We start from the raw sequence: 22,528 nt of genomic DNA, 5'->3' as shown, positions 1-22,528 counted from the left end.
CCCGTACCAGACTGTTATACAGTTGGTCAGGATGCTCTCGATGGTGCAGCGGTAGAAGTTCACCAGGATGTCTGAGGACAGGTGGTTCTTCCTCAGAGTCCTCAAGAAGAAGAGGCGCTGGTGAGCCTTCTTGACCAGCTTGGAGCAGTTGGTCGTCCAGGTGAGATCCTCGGAGATGTGGACTCCCAGGAACTTGAAGCTGCTCACACGCTCCACAGCCGTCCCCTTAATGTGGATGGGTCGATGTGGGTCAGCATTCCTCCTGTAGTCCACGATGAGCTCCTTGGTCTTCTCGGTGTTAAGCAGCAGGTTGTTTCTGTCGCACCACTCAGCCAGACGATCCACCTCCTCCCTGTAGGCGGCCTCATCATTGTCACTGATAAGGCCAATCACTGTGGTGTCATCTGCAAACTTAATGATGGTGTTGGAACCATCAGCAGGTCTGCAGTCGTGGGTGAAGAGGGAGTAGAGGAAAGGGCTCATCACACAGCCTTGTGGTACACCGGTGTTCATTGTGATGGTAGATGAGCAGTGGTTATCCAGCCGGACATGTTGGGGGCGGTTGGGACTCTTATATGATTTTAAGCTCTGTACATAATAGGAAATCAAAAAGTACACCCCTGGAGGAAAAAAAAAAGAGAGGAAAAAACAGCATTGTAGAAAAGAACATTATACAACAAAAATATACAATCATGTTGACTTCCAAAAACAAACTCTATATTAGTGAGGGAAAAGCTCTTCTGTCAACTTGTGGAAGAGTACCCTCATCGGCCCACAGGCCGGAAGCCCAGTGGTTTGTAGGGTCCAGCTTACTATGCATATAAATGGGCGATCGTGGCTCAAGAGTTGGGAGATCGCCTTGTAATCGGAAGGTTGCCGGTTCGAGCCCCGGCTTGGACAATCTTGGTCATTGTGTCCTTGGGCAAGACACTTCACCCGTTGCCTACTGGTGGTGGTCAGAGGGCCCGGTGGCGCCAGTGTTCGGCAGCCTCGCCTCTGTCAGTGCGCCCCAGGGTGGCTGTGGCTACAATGTAGTTTGCTATCACCAGTGTGTGAATGGGTGGATGACTGGATATGTAAAGTGCTTTGGGGTCCTTAGGGACTAGTAAAGCGCTATATAAATACAGGCCATAAATGACCCGACTTTATTCTACTTTTGTATGCCCTCTTTATGAGATTAACAAAAAATATAACTAATACATCTTTAACAAAATAAAGTCTGTAGTCTCAGTTACTCTTAAAGCTCTACTCTTGAGTTTACCTCCAATATGATGCTCCGTCACAAGCAACCTAATTACCCTCAGTCACCTGGGTGCCTGGAGATGCTCCTTGAAGTCCTGCTTTTGGATCATGTTTCCTCGTTTCTGCTTCGTGCTTATTTGCCAAGTCTGCTGTTTTATTTGCCCTGTCTTTCACAATGTCTACCCATAATCCTCTCTTCACCATGTCTGTAGTCGCTTCATACGCCGTGTTGTACGTCACTGTTCCATCCCTGTAGTACACTCTCAGACTGGCCGGGAAAGGCAAATGGAAGCGAATGTTATTCTCCTTAAGCACCTTCTTCGCTGCTACATATGCTCTTCTTCTTTGTTGTATCTCCGGGGCATAATCATTGTCCACATGTATCCTAGTGCCTTGAAAACCAAACCCCCTAGCCTGCCAGGCCTTCTTGATGTCTTCCTTGATACGATAACTTGCGAGTTCGACAACAATTTCTCAGCACCGGCCCGGTGTGCTCTTTCGATCCCCAACGCGGTGGGAGAAGAGAGACGCATTGTCTTTCAAATAGAGTCTGTACGAAGGTTACAACCGATGGAAATGGGTCCTCTTCCCCTTCCTTCACGCCATTTATTTTGAGATTCTCGCGACTTGAACGTCTAAATCCAATAACTTAGTTTCATATCACATCTGAAGTTTTGCTAATTCCATTAGTTGCTCCTCTGAAACCTGGATTCGAGTCTCCACAACATTTATGCGTCCCTCTGCTTCATCGAGTCTTTTACCGATGCCGTTCACATTCTCCCGTATAGCATTAAAATGCTCATTCGTATCTTTTCTGAAAGCACGCAATTCTTTGATCGTAGCTGGGCAGCCAGACCGGAAGTCCCAAATGAAATGTAATACTGAGTCAACGGAACCGTCCTAAGGGAAAACCACCTTTTCATTTTAGAACTGAAGAAGTCTTATGGATGACAGGACAAATATTTCCAAAAAACATTTAAATTTAGTGTACATTAAATTTAAGCCAAGCAGACGAATGTAATACAATGGAAACAGTATTTGTAAATGATGCAACATTACTTTGACGCTGTTTCTGTAGCATTCTCGCATTAAGACTACTTTCATCACTTCGAGGGATAAGGCAAACCAGAAATGCCTGATGGAAAAAGAAAAAGTTTACTTCTATAGTCTGTGATTGCTGGTGTTAACAGTACCACTGCATTTTTTCTTTGTGGGATTTGTTTAGTAAAAACAGGGGGGGAAAAAAAATGGATGCACAGATTTTATAGGGAAGTCTTTTGTGTTTATATACAGGTGAATTTGTGTAGTTCTACCCCTATAAACAGTAACGTGCAGCTCATCAGATCACCACACAAACCTCGTTCACTGTCTATGGTCCTGAAATTCTCACGGTTTAATAAGAAAACCAGCAAATGCTTTTAAATTTTAGGATGCCTCTGGGTATCAGCCTATCAAGCACAAAAAACAAGACATGCATTTTCTCTACAAAACATTAGTACAATTTGCAATCAATTCGCAAACAGTACAGTAATCAATTTATTTAAATATTCCCTTTCCTATATTTTGTGCCTCGATAAAGGAAATCCCAGTAATGCGTATGCAAGTAAACAGACACTTCCAGATATTCAGGCTCTGAATTTTTCTGTGGCTATCTTTGCATACTTAAAAGTACTTACTTTAAAAAAAAAAATTGTTTTGTTTTTATGGGCTAAAAATGAATGGGTAAACGGATCCAGTATACAAGTCAATGGATCTGTAGTCTCAAAAACATAATGTTTTTGGAGAGAATATAGGGAGCACTGATCAATCACAAGTGTTTATATATGGTATCATCCAGATGTGATATCCCTTCAATTACAAAATTTGTACATCACAAAGACAGCAGATCTGGCAAAATTGCATCTAAAGATGTTCTGGGAGATAATTATTTACTCTTACTTTTCATGGCTAACTTTGTCTTTGTGTGCATGGGCAAACTAACCATCACTAACCACATGATGTAAAAGCAGTATGACATTAACCATTTAGTTTCCTCTCAACTATTTAATAGTTTTTATTTAGGCTTTTGACTTTAATGGAGAGAGACAGTGAAGACAAACCGAAGCAGGGGAGGAAGGAGAACAGACACAGTAAAGGGCCGGAAGTCAGACTCGAACCAGGCTGCTGCTTTTAGGCCATGTGCCCTAAAACCAGGCACCAGCTAAACCAGTGCCCTAAGAGCTCATAGTTTAAAGGTTCATAGTTTAATGGTTAGTTTTGCTGCATGCTGTTGGCAAGCTAACCTCAACTGCCACGTGAGAGTATGAGGCAGATAAAGAGTTGCTTAGATGACAACATCAGTACAAAGGATAACTGTATATAAAAACAAGTCTGCTTGTAAAATTGCAGCATTTTCTTTTATTCTGCAAAACAGTGCTGTTTAAGATAAAATATGAAAATACTCTTTAAAATGCTCCTAGAATTATAAATTCATATAGAAGTGTATAATAATAGTATTAATATAAATAAAAACCTATCAAATAAATAAATGATCTATTAAGTATAATAGCTTAATCAATAAGTCCTTTAAAACTGCAGGATATAATTTGTGCATTCTCAGAGGTGTTGCAGTTGGGCACAGTTCAACAGTCTCACAGCATCTGGAAAAAGCTATTCTTTAACTTGGTGGACCTTGCTACAGTGCTGCACAGCCTCCAGCCTGAGTGGAGGTGTAAAAATGGGGTCTGTGGGCAGGGTGGGTGGAGCGTCTCTGTCCTTGCATATGCTGGTGTAAACGTCAGGTAAGCTACACACAGTGGTCCTCAGCCACCCACTGCAGTGCCTTCTAGTTTGTTACTTTTGATTTTATACTAAACAAGTTGTCAATTTGAGGATGATGATTACATCACAGATTTATGAGCAGCTCAGTCTCCATCATTCTGATTCTTTGTACTGTAAGGCAACTGTCAGAAAGGATTATAGTGCTAAAAGTATTGACTCATCCTTCTAAATTTGAATTCAGGTGTTCCAATCACTTCTGTTGCCACAGGTGAATAAAATGAAGCACCTAGGCATGCAGACTCCTACAAACATTTATTAGTGGACGTTCATGAAAGTTATATTGCATGGAAGAAAATTAAACTAGACTTTAATGCCCTTCATGTGAAAGAGTTAAAGATAATACAATTTTAAATTGATCTTGTTTTCTGCTGGTAGTTTGTAAATTGACTAGTTAAGGAGACATTCAAATGAATAGCTTAAGTATTTAGTTGCTTGATGTACAGTTTATATAAAGAAACAGATAAAAGTGCCAGCAGTCCAACGTCACAGTTGCTCATGTTCATCTTCAGTTAAAAGAATGAACACATTCTCACACTAGAGCTGAAACCACCAATGTTGTTCTCTGATGGCAGCTAGTTGTTTAACAGACCTATCATTGCTGCTCTACAGTTAAAACAAAACTTGTCTCCTGGACCTCTTGTTTCATTTCTATTCATGTAATATGTATTAATGTTGATGCAACAGTCTGACATTTTATATACTCACATAATACATGTTTTTGTGCTTTTATTCTAGTGATTGATTTATTGGGGTGTGTACAATAGAAAATGAACTGGCACAATTAAAGATTCTATTGTTGACCCTCAGTTCTACATCTCAGGGATAATAATCTTTCAAAGTACTTAAAAAAGGTCAAGGATGTCAGATTGTGTTATTTTGTTCTCCTACAATTCTGGGGTCCTGTTTAATGTAATTGTTTCTGTCATCAGTCTCCCTGAAGCTCTAACAAAGAAGTCTACTGCCTTGAAAATATGAGCAGTGCCTGAATGATTTAGTAAAGGAAGTGAAGAATATCAGGCTGTAAATTTCCCTGCAACCCTGTCCTTTGTGTCATCCCTCAACACACAAGGTACTTTGCTGTTTGCAAGACTTCGTCTTTTTTGATACATCAGAGAAAAAAATTTATTTCATATGAACCATCAAGGTGTCACGGTCCGGCAGATCTGTCTGAGAAGTTCGGCTTTGTTCTTTTTCTCTCCCTCCCTCTCTCCCTCTGTCGCCTGGGCTGAGTTCGTTGTGGGCTCCCGCCTTTGGCCTACATACGTGAGATGATCAACACCTGCGTCTCATTAACTGGCCTCTACTAAAGGGAAGAAGCGAGACTGCTCCCCCCTGGATTGTTGCTTGACCTGTGTCAGGCTTGGACACTACAGTCTAGTTCCCGTGTTTCAGCTTCTTGTGCTAACACTTTTGTTTCCCTCAGGGCCGTGCAGAGAGGTTTAAAGGGGCGGGTGCTCAAAGTTAAAAAGGGGCACATTGAACCAGGCTGAATAACAACAACACACATTCATCAAGAATCTAATATGGGCAACAAGGCAAAGCAAACGTAGCCGATGTTTTACCTGATTGATACAATGTTGCTGTTGAGGGGTTGCTGTGGATAGTGCTGGAGGGCAGGGCTGTGTTGATCTGAGACTGTACACATTAAAAAGTCCATAGGAGAGATGGTAGCTGATTAAACAAGTGTCATGAGATAATAACAAAATGCAAAGATTGGTGACAGCGCTTGGAACCATAAGGCAACAAAAACTCTGAGAAATAATTTAGGCTCTGCCTGTGAATCACTCTTTGCTTCTCTTCTTCCTTCCTTCCATCATTTCATATATCACTCTCCACTTGCTGTCTATCTGAGAACAAGGCACAACTTGCTATTGCAATAAACTATAATTTAATTATCCACACCTAACAACTCTTGCACTTAATCTATAATAAAATGATGACAGAAAAATGTTATAGCACTGCCTTTAGTAGCCTCACACAGCTCCTACTGTTTCCTCCTCATGTCCTTACCAGGCATGTCTGGACAATGTTATATCACGAGTAATATTTTTTTTTTAAAATCCATCTAAATAAAACACACACATGCACGCACACACAGGGACATTTTAGACCTTCTTCAGAATACTGTATATACTATGGGCATCATGGTGCTGATCCAGAATCCTTACATTATTATTTATTACTAGAGCTACAATAATAAAGCAGTGAGGAGGGGGAAGTAATAAATATGAAATAATGTCATTATGATGATTCCATTTGTTTCACTATCCACTCTGTGCAGGAGCAAAGCTTATTACATTTTTAAACTGTAGAGATACAATAATCCAAATTTTGTCTTATTTAAAATATAAATCTAATATAATCTGCTTCTTAATGTATGTTCTTTAAAATACAGCGTGTGTTTTTTAATATATTATAATTATAATAATGCATAATTAGGTGGACATGCATATTAGATCGTTTTTTAGTGAAATATAATCCCTCCAGAAAGGCAGGAAAAGCCCTGTAACTTAAACTAAATATGTTCTAAATACTTTAAAAGTAAATATGTTCACTAAAACGGTGGACAGAGCTACAGACCCATGACAGCCTTACACAGGTAGCCAGCAGCTATGACCAACACTACTTGTGCAGTTAATAAAAGGAGGGGTAATGTTTGTGCTATACACTACAGTGTACGCTGTACACCTACTTACTGGTTTTGTCGCATCAGTCCAAGTCTCTGAGTTAACTTGTGTTTCTCCTACAGCTCCGGACCGCAAAAAATGCGCGTGCTCTTTGTGAGCTCGTTCCTGGCTTTTAACCAGCACGTTCTGCCGTCAAGGGCGATCATTGGTTAAATGTGATCATGTGATTGATGCAAGCCAGATCCTTTTATTTAGCAAAACTGTGATTAATAGTTAAATATTATTGTTGAGGGGCACAGACAGGACTCCGCACGCACATAAAAATAACAATAATTTTTTTTAAAAAGTTGCCTCAACGAAAGGGCACTATGGGCACCCATCAGGAAAGGGGCGGGTGCTCAAGCCCCTCTGGCCCCTCTAGCCCTCTGCACGTGCCTGGTTTCCCTGTGTACAGACCCCTGTACCTGCCCTTGTTCCCTACAGAGTTTCTGGTGCGAGAGAGGAGTAAATGACTGGTGAGACGCCAAGAGAGACTGAGGAGGAGTGAAAGTGTTCCCCTGCTTTTCCCGTGGATTCCCTGGAGCCCTGATATCCACACTCTTGTATATAGCACTGAGTCACTGTCACACATTTCACCTGGTGTTTGTAAATAAAAACCCTCTGTTCTTCCTGTGAGCAAGGAGTCCTGCGTTTGAGTCCCCACAGTGACCGTAACAGAACGATCCAGCCAGTATGGACTCAGCGGACTCGGAATCCGTGCCACAGTCAGATCAGCCTGCTGTTTCGCCTGAAGCCATACTGGTATGGCACAAGCAAATGTTGCAGCATATCAACCAACAGCTGGCAGCTCTCACTCTGGCACTGGCCGAGCACACACTGTTGGAAAGTATGCCCCCGCAATCTCCTCTTTCACAACCCCAACCCCAGATGTCCCCGGCGCCGGAGCTTCCAGCCCTGCCATCACCAGCTCCGCCGGCGCTTCCCGAACGACCGCTCCCAACCCTCGAGCCTTTTTCTGGTGAGTTAGAAAAGTGTACAGGCTTTTTAACTCAACAGTCTCTGCAGTTTCGGCAGCAGCCAAGGGCTTTTGAGAGTGATGGGGCTAAAATCACGTATTTTGTCAAGCTGTTATGAGAGCGGGCGTTAAAATCGGTTCAATCTGTTTTTGAAAACCGCATATATTTATATATAAACATATATAAATAAAACCACTTTTTTTTTTACATTAGTAATTCCTTTTGTGCATAATTTTATATTATTGTTAATAATAAATTAATTAAAGCAACAAAACAACCTGAAGAGCCGGTTTGGAGCAGAAAGAGCTGGCTCTTTTTAGTGAGCTGAACCGAAAGAGCCGGTTCTCTAAAAAGAGCCGGAAATCCCATCACCAATTCCAACTGAGCTCCTTCCTCACAGACTTAAAATTACGGTGCTCAATGGGCAACGCCTACCTGATGGCACCTATATTACTGAGCCTATTTCTTTAACTCTCTCCAGCAATCATTCCGAGACCCTGCGCTTGTTTGTGTTTAAAGCTCCGCTCACGCCATTAGTACTAGGATTTCCTTGGTTGCAACAACATAATCCCACACTAGATTGGAAGACAGCTAAGGTTTTGGGGTGGGGGGAGGGATGTCACATGACCTGCTTAAAGGCCGCAACACCGCCTACCAGTTCTTCAGATCCAGGCTCTGCCCCTGATTCTCCTGATCTCTCCTCCATCCTTCCCATTCATCATGATCTCCTGGAGGTGTTTAGTAAAGACCATGCGTCTTCGTTGCCCCCAAACAGACCTTATGACTGTGGCATTGACCGCCTCCCTGGCGCTCCCCTTCCTATGAGCCATTTATACAGTATTTCTCAACCTGAATGTGAGGCAATGGAAAGATACATCACAGAATCCCTTGCTGCTGGAATAATCTGGCCCTCTTCCTCTCCTCTTTCGGCTGGGTTTTTCTTTGTAGTGTGGTGTCGTGATGAGGAATCATCGGCTGGGAAGGTGTGGATGTCAGTGGTGCGTTTGTGGACATCATGTAAAATCCTACCCCAGAATCTACCCTCCGGGATTTGAATCGTCGTCCCGACGATTGACACTCACTGCCAAGGTCTATACAGGGTAACTGTATTAGGCACAGGTGCCTGGGAGTGCCCAGCCCCTATTGCTCTACTTCCTGCTACCTGGGACAAATGATGCAGGTTCAAGTGCGTCCCAGCATTACCACGGGTAGTCCTACGTAGAGGGGCTATATTGTTATGAACACCAGCCATAACTGGCAGATCAGTGCAAGCTGACACCATGGGGGACGTTGAGTAAGTAAGTAAGTAAACTTTATTTATTAAGCGCTTTTCACAGACAGACAATCACAAAGCGCTGTACACAAATATTAAAATATTAAAATAAACAATAAAATCAATAGACATTATATACAATGTAAAAGATCAAATGTAAATAATGTAAAAAATATAAAATATGTAGATCAACAAAAGGCTTGTTTGAACAGAAGAGTTTTTAACTGTTTTATAAAAGAATCCACAGTCAAGCAAATGTAAATGTAGTGGTAAACTGTTCCACAGCCTTGGTGCAACAGACTGAAAGGCTCTGTCCCCTTTTGTCTTCAGTCATGTACGGGGAACAACTAAGAGACTGAGTCTGTGAGCGGAGATGACGAGCAGCAGTGTATTTTATAAGAAGCTTGGATAAGTAATCTGGAGCCTGGCCATTTAGTGCTCTGTATGTTAAAACAAGAATTTTAAAGCGAATTCTAAACTCTATTGGGAGCCAATGTAAAGAATATAAGATGGGAGTGATGTGAACACGCTTGGTAGAGCGAGTTAGTAGTCTGGCTGCTGCGTTTTGTATTGTCTGGAGACGAGAGAGAGATGATTTATCCAAGCTAGTAAAAAGGGAATTACAGTAATCTAAGCGTGATGACACAAATGCATGAATGAGTTTTTCCAGTTCAGCTGAGAACATATCTAAACATATCTAAACTGCGACATATGGTTTCATATGTCGCAGTTTAGATATGTTTCTTAAATGATAGAAACAGGAACGAGACAAAGATTTTACATGAGAGTCGAGGCCCAGAGAAGAGTCAAATATTACTCCAAGATTTCGAATATTTGACTTGACAGATGGACAGAAAAAGGCAAGAACCTGACTGATTTTAGAATGTAGCTCAGAAGGACCTATGATCATGGTCTCGGTCTTGTTAGTATTTAGAACAAGGTAGTTGCTTGAAAGCCAATCAGAAGCCTGGGTTAAGCACTGGACTAGGGTGGACAGCCTATCCAGCTGATGAGACTTAAAAGATATATGGAGCTGAATGTCATCAGCATAAAAATGATAAGACAGGTCACTAAAAGATTGACTGATAACAGCTAAAGGAAGCATATAAAAAGAAAATAGTAATGGACCTAAAACTGAACCCTGTGGGACCCCACAGGTCAGGGCAGCAATGTCAGAGGTGAACCTGTCAGTCCTAACAGAAAAGGTCCTATCTGATGAGTAGGAAGAAAACCAGTCTAAGGCAGAGCCAGATATACCAACTGTCATGGTCCTGGGCCATGTTGGCCCAGTATTCTTAGTTTTTGTGTGTTTTGTATTTTGTTCCCTATTTATGCCTTGGTTCCTAGGTTATTTAGTTAAGATGTTCCTTATTTGGTTACCTCCTGTGTGCCCCTGTGTATCTGTGAGCCCTCGTCTCTCCTTGTGTTTTATTCCATGTTTTCCCCAGCCCGTTATGTCTGTGTTCTCCCCGTGCTCTTTCTCCTCCTGTCTGAACCTCCGTGTACTTCCTGTTTTACTTTGACAGTCTCTCGCCAGTATGCGTCATGTTGTGTTCACTCCTTCCCTGTCTCGTTATGGTTATCTGTGTCAGCTGTGTTCCCCGTGTGTTCCCACTTCCCTCGTTAACCCTCTGTGTATTTATGTCTGCGTCTCCCTCAGTTCGGTGTCGCGTTCTCCCTCATGACTGTGTGCCCGCGGTGTGTTTCCTCGTAAGTCAGTTCCTTAGTACTTCCCAGTTTAGTTTCATGTTATTTTGTATCGCTGTTATCGTTTGTCAGCAATAAAGCTGTATTTTGAGTCTCTCCTGTTTTCCGTGAGTTTGCGTTTGGGACCTATTTCCTGCCTGCCACACAGCCTGATCATGACACCAACCAAAACCTTGAGCCTGTTAAGTAGGATTTTGTGGTCAATGGTGTCAAAGGCTGCACTAAGATCAAGCAAAATGATCACAGAACAGTTCCCTGCGTCAGATGCCATTAATAGATCATTATAGACTCTTAAGAGAGCGGTCTCTGTAGAGTGCTGCTTTTGAAAGCCAGACTGAAAAGGGTCAAGAATGTGTAATTTACATAATAATTATTATTAAATTAGCACCAAGTTATCTTAGTGAACTTCTCAAACCACATACTCCTGCTAGAACACTCAGATCTGCCACTCTACTACTTCTGACCCAACCCAGATCTCGACTGAAGTCCCGGGGTCACCGTGCGTTTGCTCTGGCTGCCTGGGTACTGTGGAATACCCTTCCTCTCGACCTCCGCGCATCTGATTCCATTGCACTGTTCAAATCACGATTAAAAACCCACTTACAGTATTCAATCTTGCCTTTCCCTCTAGTTAATATTTCTTTTATGACTTTATATCATGCACTTTTATGCTCATTTAAATTCTTGTTTTCTCTGTACCTGTTGCTTTCCTATGTATCAGTGACAGTTATCTGCTTGCATACTTAGTACTTGCTTTGGTCCTATTTCTATTATCCTCCGCCTATATTCTATCTTACTTGTTAAGCACCTTGGCATACCCTTGGTTTTTAAGTGTGCTTTATAAATAAAGTTTGTTATTATTATTATAATAGAGACCTGAACTGATTTTCAACAATTTTTTCAAGTAATTTACTTACACATGGCAATTTTGAAATAGGTCGGTAATTACTAGCAGAGCTAGGATCAAGATTCTGTTTTTTTAACAGAGGAGTTACCTCAGCATGTTTAAAATAAGATGGAACACAGCCTTGCCTCAGTGAACTGTTGATGATGGATAGTAATGTGGGACCAATGCTGGTGATAGACCCGGACAGGACAGAGTGAGGTAATATATCTACAGAGCATGATGAGGATTGCATTTTACATAAAACTATAATTAAGTAATTTAGTGTGATTGGAGAAAAGGAGGTAAATGATCCAAGACAGCAAGGGGAATCTTCATAAGGGGAGGCACTTAAGGAAATTTTGGATTTCAAGTCCATCACCTTATTTACAAAGTAAAGTATTACAATCTTCATCAGAAAGCAACAGAGCATGCTGGGTTGGAGGAGAAACAATACTGTTGGTGGTATCAAATAGAATTCTTGAATTATTTTTATGACGATTTATAAGATTATTGAAGTAAGAGGATCTGGCCTCTTTGACTGATTCATTATATAGGTAAAGTAGTTCTTTAAAGTGCTCACGATGGACAGTCAGACCGGTGGACTTCCACAGGCGCTCTGCTTTTCGATAGGTGCGTCGAAGACCACGAGTCTGATTATTTAACCATGGTGTCCGGGAACTAACAGAGCAATAACTGGTTTTGAGAGGAGCAACCGGTACCACTTTACAATAAGTCTCCCCTTATAGATGCTAATAAATAGTTTATAGCTATATTATTAATTAATCTGTAAATGCTTTATAAACCATTATTAATGGTTTATTATGCATTAGTTAAGGGTGAGAAAAAGAAAAAAAACTGACCGGTTTCTTGCCAAATAGTGAGCCAAATGTGTTCACCTATATATTTCATCTAGAGTTGCTATATTAAACATTTCAGACTAAGTTACTATCCTGTAAGCACAATCGGCATTTGTAAACATATTTTTTATCATATAAAATTGTACTTCATAAATGCATTATAAATATCCACAACTATCAATCGGAGCTTTGTTGTAAAGTGTAAAGCATAAAACCATTTATTAATGAATAATAAATATTTATAAATGCCAAATGGGAGCCTTATTGTAAAGTGTAAAGCATAAAACCATTTATTAATGACAAATAAACATTTATAAATGCCAAATGGGAGCCTTATTGTAAAGTGTAAAGCATAAAACCATTTATTAATGAATAATAAACATTTATAAATGCCAAATGGGAGCCTTATTGTAAAGTGTAAAGCATAAAACCATTTATTAATGACAAATAAACCTTTATAAATGCCAAATGGGAGCCTTATTGTAAAGTGTAAAGCATAAAACCATTTATTAATGAATAATAAACATTTATAAATGCCGAATGGGAGCCTTATTGTAAAGTGTAAAGCATAAAACCATTTATTAATGACAAATAAACATTTATAAATGCCAAATGGGAGCCGTATTGTAAAGTGTAAAGCATAAAACCATTTATTAATGACAAATAAACATTTATAAATGCCAAATGGGAGCCTTATTGTAAAGTGTAAAGCATGACACCATTTATTTATGACTACTAAACATTTATAAATGACAAAACAGAGTTTTGTTGTAAAGTTTAAAACATGTCAACATTTATTTATGATCAACAAACATTTCTAAGTATTACTGGGCATTACTATAAAAAGTATAAAGCACCAACAGTTATTTAGCATTTCTAAACTTATATACAAGCCCTTTAAAGATAGCTAAAACTATATTAAGGAAACAAATCCCATCCCTAAATTCACCACTGGCATAAAACAAAGGAAAATTATAATAATTATAATATAATAAATTATTATACCTTAACTGAAACTGCACAGCTGTATTATTTACTCTACACACATTTATACAAATCAAAACATTGAAAAAAAAAAACAATAAAATAAACTAACAGGTAAATCTCTTAGTTGTGTGGAAACTCAACACATATGTGAACAGATCTTTGAAAAATGATTGGTTTTGCAGATCTTTTCTTCAGTTCAATATGCTCAAAAAAACAAAACCACTTAGAACAAATTAGGGTTTCAGACAGATTTCCCTCTTCGAATTGGAAGCAAAGTACCAGCGGCCTTCATACTTTCTATTTTGTTTTTTACTTCATCACTGCCTTGAATTGCAGCCTCACATCGCTTAGCAAAAGCTAGTACCGTCTCTCCACTAGGCCTGTTGGACAGTAGCTCCTGGTAGACATTGCGGACCGCAATAGCAAGCTCCCCATCTGATGAAGTGGACACAACAGTGTTCCTGTCGAGCCCATGCTTTGGAAATGTCTTGAGGAGGGATTTGTATCGCTGCACAATATCATTTGGCGTTTGAACTAAAAATGAAAACAAAGCAAATAATTAGAAAAGCAAATGCTCAAAGCATACTAATCTATACATATATATATATACAGTGGGGCAAAAAAGTATTTAGTCAGCCACCGATTGTGCAAGTTCCCCCACCTAAAATGATAACAGAGGTCAGTAATTTGCACCAGAGGTACACTTTAACTGTGAGAGACAGAATGTGAAAAAAAAATCCATGAATCCACATGGTAGGATTTGTAAAGAATTTATTCGTAAATCAGGGTGGAAAATAAGTATTTGGTCAATAACAAAAATACAACTCAATACTTTGTAACATAACCTTTGTTGGCAATAACAGAGGTCAAACGTTTACTATAGGTCTTTACCAGGTTTGCACACACAGTAGCTGGTATTTTGGCCCATTCCTCCATGCAGATCTTCTCGAGAGCAGTGATGTGTTGCGGCTGTCGCCGAGCAACACGGACTTTCAACTCCCGCCACAGATTTTCTATGGGGTTGAGGTCTGGAGACTGGCTAGGCCACTCCAGGACTTTCAAATGCTTCTTACGGAGCCACTCCTTTGTTGCCCGGGCGGTGTGTTTTGGATCATTGTCATGTTGGAAGACCCAGCCTCGTTTCATCTTCAAAGTTCTCACTGATGGAAGGAGGTTTTGGCTCAAAATCTCACAATACATGGCCCCATTCATTCTGTCCTTAACAAGGATCAGTCGTCCTGTCCCCTTGGCAGAAAAACAGCCCCATAACATGATGTTTCCACCCCCATGCTTCACAGTAGGTATGGTGTTCTTGGGATGCAACTCAGTATTCTTCTTCCTCCAAACACGACGAGTTGAGTTTATACCCAAAAGTTCTACTTTGGTTTCATCTGACCACATGACAGTCTCCCAATCCTCTGCTGTATCATCCATGTGCTCTCTGGCAAACTTCAGACGGGCCTGGACATGCACTGGCTTCAGCAGCGGAACACGTCTGGCACTGCGGGATTTGATTCCCTGCCGTTGTAGTGTGTTACTGATGGTGACCTTTGTTACTTTGGTCCCAGCTCTCTGCAGGTCATTCACCAGGTCCCCCCGTGTGGTTCTGGGATCTTTGCTCCCCGTTCTCATGATCATTTTGATCCCACGGGATGAGATCTTGCGTGGAGCCCCAGATCGAGGGAGATTATCAGTGGTCTTGTATGTCTTCCATTTTCTGATGATTGCTCCCACAGTTGATTTTTGCACACCAAGCTGCTTGCCTATTGTAGATTCACTCTTCCCAGTCTGGTGCAGGTCTACAATACTTTTCCTGGTGTCCTTCGAAAGCTCTTTGGTCTTGGCCATGGCGGAGTTTGGAGTCTGACTGTTTGAGGCTGTGGACAGGTCTCTTTTATACAGATGATGAGTTCAAACAGGTGCCATTCATACAGGTAACGAGTGGGGGACAGAAAAGCTTCTTACAGAAGACGTTACAGGTCTGTGTGAGCCAGAGATTTTCCATGTTTGAGGTGACCAAATACTTATTTTCCACCCTAATTTACGAATAAATTCTTTACAAATCCTACCATGTGAATTCATGGATTTTTTTTCACATTCTGTCTCTCACAGTTGAAGTGTACCTCTGGTGCAAATTACTGACCTCTGTCATCATTTTAAGTGGGGGAACTTGCACAATCGGTGGCTGACTAAATACTTTTTTGCCCCACTGTATATATATATATATATATATATATATATATATATATATACACAGACAGATAGATAGATATGTATATATGACGTAGTGAACACAGAGTAATTTTTAGAACAAATTAAAGTCATAATACTATCTTTTATGTCACATTTATAGTATCCTCTTCTGTAAAATCTTCTCTTCCAAAATATTTTGCTCACCACACTGCCGGAGCTTCTTCTGCTCCTTCTTGGGTTTCTTGGCTCTTGAATGCTTTTTGTTGTATTTGTGCTTTCGCTTCTTTGGGGATGAAGATGAGGATGACCACACAGACGATACAGATGAAGATGCGAAAGATGAATCTGAGTTTTCAGAAGCCTTCGAGGAAAATGGATCATTGAATGGTTCGTCTTTAGGTTGCTCTGCAGGATGTAAACAACAAAATGGCTGGTTTTAGAAACAAGTCCCCTGTTTTTCAATTACACAATTGATGATTTAGTAAGCTTATGTGCTTCAAGAGAATGAGGATTTTGTTATAGAAAATCATCATGTGAATAAGGTGTACATATATACACATATATATACATATATATACACACACATATATATATATATATATATATATATATACATATATATATATATATATATATATATACATACATACATACATACATACATACATACATACATACATACATATATATATAAAACCTATATTAATTCTGATTGTAAGGCTGTTACATTACTAGTTCATGTTGGAGTTATGATCTTATGAACTATGAAATTGAATCAATCAAGTTAGACCTGGCTGAACTGAATTTGGAACCAGGTCTCTTTAGGAATGAACTAGCACAACACTTAAAGTTAACTGACTAAAATCTTTTAATCAACACAATGACAATAAGGGAACTTCACTGGGATTGATAAATTATCTAATGTTTATAAGATAAGATAAGATAAGATAAGATAAGATAAGATAAGATAACCTTTATTAGTCCCACACGTGGGAAATTTGTTTTGTCACAGCAGGAAGTGGACAGTGCAAAAGTTATGACGCAAAAATTAGAATACAATAAGAATAAATACAGTACACAGCTGTACAGAATAGAATAAAATAATATACTATATACAGTAGAATAAAATAAAATAAAAATATACAATAAGATAAAAATAGAATACGAATGCTATATACAACTGAGTAAAAATACAACGATGCCAGAAAGGATTATTGCACTTAGTGTTATTGCACATGTGTGGATGTGTGTGTTTGTTCAGTTAAAGTCTTTGTTGTGGAGTCTGACAGCAGTGGGGAGGAAAGACCTGCGAAATCTCTCCGTCCCACACCGTGGGTGCCGCAGTCTCCCACTGAAGGAGCTGCTCAGTGCTGTCACAGTCTGCTGCATGGGGTGGGAGACGTTGTCCAACAGGGATGACAGCTTAGCCGCCATTCTCCTGTCACTCACCACCTCCACTGGGTCCAGAGGGCATCCTAGAACAGAGCTGGCCCTTCGGACCACCCTGTTCAGTCTCTTCCTGTCCCCAGCAGAGATGCTGCCGCCCCAGCAGACCAATTTGAAGACTGTAAAATAAAAACAATGTTCATGGAACAAGTCTAGTTTCATACTTGTAAGGGATGATAGCTGACTTCGGAGAAAATCTCTCTCTCCTTCCAGTTCTTCAATTCTCTTCTTTTGCCACTCCAGTTTCTCCTTAAGAAAAGTCAGTTTCTCTCGCTCCTTGTTAAGAAGGGCAGTTGCAGTAAGGGCAGGATTAGAAGAAGAATCTAAAGAACAAACAATTATTAAATTACAATACTAAAATAATTTATAATTTAAACTTGGGAAACTCAAATAAAATATTGATTAAAAACGGTTACAACTTGAATTTATAAAAAGCCACTTTGTAAAAATTATGTTATATACACCTGTGGTGGTTCAGGCATTTCTAAAACAAGGCAAATAATTCTTATGTGTACTGCCTTACCAGGGTGTTTAATATAAATTTAATGATGCACATAAACAAAACTAAAAATATACTGTACAACTAAGTGATATAAATCGTTTGGAATAACCAATAGTAATAGAGCTATTCACATGTTATGTGATGTTAGTTAGCCACTGTAGCTAGCAGCCAAATGGCTCGGTAGCTAGCTAGCTAGCATTACACTCACCTTCATGTCTAACTGCTGACGTCGTTGGCTTAGTGCAATCTAGATCATCCAGTCTCTGCTTTTTGTATCTCTTCGAACGTGTGCTAACTGTGTAAGTCGCAGACGCACACAAATTTTTATCTTCTGCTCCATCCATGGCGCAGGAACTTGAACCTTCAGTGTGTCTGTTCGTGCCCCTTTGGCTTGACCTTCCAGAGCGCTCCACTGCCTGTCGCGCTCTGAGAGGAGGGGCTTTCCTTAATAAAGTTAACTGTGATTGGATGGTTGTATAAGCTCCTCTGCGTTTAAATTAAATTTGTTTTCCCTCCCTTTGGCGGCAGAACATATTTCTTTAGCATGAATCCAGTGGGTTAGATCTACATAACAAAGTCGGAGATACATTATAACAGGTGAGACAATCCTCTTTTTTGCGTGGGACTATTTTTGATTATAGGGCTTGTTTTATATAGCATGTGAAGTTCTTTAACTCTTAACCGATTTGCACTAGACTCCCATAGAGTATTTTACGGTGTTTCGAGGTGATAATAAAATAAATTACTCATTTTTTCCCACCAGAATGTCTCTGGGAATGAGATTGCGCGCCAGAATAGAAGGAAAACAAACTAAATATAAGGCACTAAGGCTCATTAAATGGCTGCAGAAGAAACACCTGCTAAAAAAGAAGCTTAGATGTCCTGTTTGTCACCATAAGATGAAAATGATTTCCGTGGTGAAGAAAGCCCAATATATGTGGTATGTATAATGCATGATAATGTAGTGCATGTAGTAAATATAACAAAATATTTCGGTTATCAATGCAAGAGGGAGCATTAACCTCTTTTCATTATTATTTTCTTCATACTTAATTTTGTGATTATCTTTTCAATTAATGCTCTTGTTTAAGGGTCCATTTCTTTACTTAACTCATTTGTATGTTCTCAGGTGCTGCAAAAGAGCAAGTCATAGGAAAGTTTCCAGAACAATTAGAACTAGCTCCCTCTTTGAGAAATCAAAAACATCTCTTTTCAGTTGGATGAAGTTCATTTACAGGTATATGTAGATGTAGACATTAATAGCAATGCACCTTTCATAATTGAACACCAATACGAGACTTGTGAAATAAAATTAGGGCCTCAGTAAGTAATAATTGCCTCAATTTCTATTACAGATTTTCACAAGGGCTCAGGCTCAGACAAATAGATATGATCGATGATGAAGTGGCTGGCAGCTCCAGAACACTAAGTAGCATGGCAAGACACATTCGACATGTTTGTATACGTGCAATTAAAAGACACAGAATAAACAATGGACACCGTCTTGGTGGTGACAGAGAATTTGTGGTTATAGATGAAAGCTGTCTCCGTCATCAGCGAAAGGTTGGTAAACTCTCAGACAGGTTTGTTAGAATCAATGCAGATCTGAATGTGTCCTCTAAACATGGAAACCTTTACCATAAGTAAAAAAAATTAGTAGAAGCAACCATCTTTTTGAATGTTTCTTTGTAGATATTCTGTTTAATTTTATTCTTTTTGTTTTCAGTATGCATGTGGATGCTTTGGAAATGCATGGAAAAGGAAGAAATGGGTATTTGGAATGATGGGAATTAAAGACAAAAGGCGAAGGCTCGTGTTAAAACTTGTTGAAAAACGATCAAGGCGCCACCTTGTTCCTCTGATCAGACAGCATGTTAAGTTGGGTAGTGCCATTATCAGTGATGAGTGGAGAGCCTACAAGAATGTTTTGACAAACATAGGGTACAGACATTACACTGTAAATCACAGCAGGTGGTGTGTAGATCCTCAATCTGGCAGTCATACACAGCATATCGAAAGGGCTTGGATGACCATCAAAGGACATGTCCGTAGACTAAGAGGAAATCGAATTGAGAAGTTGCTGGAGGAACACCTGATGGTTCTTGAGTGGTCATCTTGGCTTGGTTCGCGACACCCTGATGGACCACTGGGACGCTTATTTAAGGACATACAAAAAATATTTCCAGTTTGAACCAGTCTGGCATGAACTTTTTTTGGAGTGGGTGACTGTTTGGTGTTTTAAAAAACACATTTAATGTTACATGTGTTACTCTTACAATACATTTTTGACAGTAGTTAAATGTTATTTCAAGCACTGATTGTAATTTAGGTCTAAGTGTTATAAATGGTGACATTATACATTTAAGACTCACTTTTGGCAATTATAAATGTTTATTAGTGATTAATAAATGTTGACATGTTTTAAACTTTACGACAAAGCTATCTTTTGTCATTTATAAATGTTTATTAGTGATTAATAAATGGTGTTATGCTTTACACTTTACAATAAGGCTCCCATTTGGCATTTATAAATGTTTATTAGTCCTTAATAAATGTTGACATGTTTTAAACTTTACGACAAAGCTATCTTTTGTCATTTATAAATGTTAGTAGTCATTAATAAATGGTGTTATGCTTTACACTTTACAATAAGGCTCCCATTTGGCATTTATAAATGTTTATTTGTCATTAATAAATGGTTTTATGCTTTACACTTTACAATAAGGCTCCCATTTGGCATTTATAAATGTTTATTTGTCATTAATAAATGGTTTTATGCTTTACACTTTACAATAAGTCTCCCATGTGGCATTTATAAATATTTATTATTCATTAATAAATGGTGTTATGCTTTACACTTTACAATAAGTCTCCCATGTGGCATTTATAAATATTTATTATTCATTAATAAATGGTTTTATGCTTTACACTTTACAACAAAGCTCCGATTGATAGTTGTGGATATTTATAATGCATTTATGAAGTACAATTTTATATGATAAAAAATATGTTTACAAATGCTGATTGTGCTTACAGGATAGTAACTTAGTCTGAAATGTTTAATATAGCAACTCTAGATGAAATATATAGGTGAACACATTTGGCTCACTATTTGGCAAGAAACCGGTCAGTTTTTTTTCTTTTTCTCACCCTTAACTAATGCATAATAAACCATTAATAATGGTTTATAAAGCATTTACAGATTAATTAATAATATAGCTATAAACTATTTATTAGCATCTATAAGGGGAGACTTATTGTAAAGTGGTACCGAGCAACCTGACTTAGAATGGTAAGACAGTGTTCATTAAAAGAATTAGTTAGAAGCTCAACCTCGTTAGAGGAACTTTTAAAATTAAAAAGAGAGGAAAACTCAGAAATTATAGAGTCGTTAATAAAGCGCCTGCGCCTAGTAGAACCTTGAGGATGGGACTCTGAATTAACAGATACAGTAAAAGAGACTGACTTATGGTCCCTAAAAACAACTTCATTTAAATTCATGTGGTCAAGGGAAACACCATAGGTGAAGACCAAGTCCAGAGTGTGCCCAGCCGTATGAGTAGGCCCTGCTACATGCTGAACAAAGTTGAAAGAGTCCATAATGCTCAGAAACTCCTTAGTGGTACTGTTTGTTGAGTCATCCACATGAATGTTGAAATCTCCAACAATGATAACCTTGCCCATTTTAATAGTGGAAGTTAAAGTCTTGTAGGTCTGACAAAAAAAGACGCAGCAGACCCAGGTGGACGATAAATTAAAATGCCGTATATGGGCTGTTCTCTTCCAATTTTTATCATAAGCATCTCAAAAGAGTTGTAGCAGCTTGAAGAAATCATCTGGCATAAAAAATTACCACTGTTCCACCCCCTCGTCCAGATATCCAAGGTGCACAGAGAAATGAGCAGTCAGCGGGACAAAGCTCTAAAAGATGTGAGACTTCATTCTCACGTTGCCATGTCTCAGAGATAAACATGAAGTCAAGCTTCTCAGAGCAGAACAAGTCATTTAAAATATAAGACTTATTGGCGATTGAGCGGGCATTAATTAACATCCATTTAAGGCTGCGACTCACCAGGACAGGGGTAGAGTTTCCAAGGACAAAGTCTGCGCTATGCGGTAAGCCGCGCAGCAAAACAGGGTTCCTGCCGCGATAAGGCTTGGCTTTCCATGCTTTCAGATGACAGCCTGGGTGGTAAACATAGTGGGTTGTGGGGATTAATCCAGTTCCGACAAGTTTCAGCCGAATCTCACCGGTAGCAACCCAGGAATAGAGCCCCCGAAGGTCCATCTCTTTCCGAAGACGACGGAGCAGGACGTGAAGGCTGGCTCGCTTCCCCTGCTTTCTCCGACGAGGCCGCTGAAGCAAAAATGAGCTAACCGGCAAGAGTGGAGGTAGACCTGGTGCTGCGTTGCGCTCTAACGGCGGTAGGAAAACAGCCTCGTTTCGTTGACTCTGAAAGCTATACATTGCAGATTTGATCGCTAGCAATGCATGACGATCATAAATCCAAAGGGAGGTGACACCAGAAAAAACTGTAACAAAAACACTTGCATAGCATATAAAATAAACAAACACACGGATGAAGGCAGCAGCACAGCCAAACACAGGCGCCATCTTGACCTTCAATCTGTCAGGAGAAACCAGGACTGATGTTTCCTCTCTGAACAGCCATGGTTGAGGGTTCTAGCTCGTCTGGTCTACGAGGGCTAGGATTCTCTGGTCTTAGTTGGCAACTGTTTGGGGCTGGAGTAGGTTCAGAGACCAATAAAAACCACTCGCCACCTTGCATCGGTTCTTCTACAGGGGCAGTTTCTAATGTTTGGATCAGAGCACTGGGAGCGCAGGTAGTCACACCTTCCACCTTATTCTTTAGTAGTGAATGGTGGACATGTTTCGCGTGACTCAGGTTATCTACCGGAGCAATAGTGTACACTGACCCTTTTTGGTCAGGGACCTTAAGCACTTTATACA

General features: G+C 39.7%; 1 long non-coding RNA gene across 1 annotated transcript; it reads right to left on the bottom strand.

Annotated features, from left to right (window-relative positions):
* Positions 1–15,849: 15,849 nt before the first annotated feature.
* LOC143413712 (uncharacterized) lies at positions 15,850–17,896 on the bottom strand. The gene is made up of 3 exons (XR_013094324.1): positions 17,765–17,896; positions 17,219–17,377; positions 15,850–16,013 (listed from the first exon to the last, which is right to left on the bottom strand). It is a non-coding gene; the product is annotated as an uncharacterized LOC143413712 (long non-coding RNA).
* Between the last annotated feature and the right edge of the window lie 4,632 nt (positions 17,897–22,528).

Source organism: Maylandia zebra, linkage group LG2 (genome assembly GCF_041146795.1).
Source record: "Maylandia zebra isolate NMK-2024a linkage group LG2, Mzebra_GT3a, whole genome shotgun sequence".
NCBI classification, from domain to species: domain Eukaryota; kingdom Metazoa; phylum Chordata; class Actinopteri; order Cichliformes; family Cichlidae; genus Maylandia; species Maylandia zebra.
Note: the sequence above shows the minus strand (reverse complement) of the source record. Positions and strands in the feature narration are given on the sequence as shown.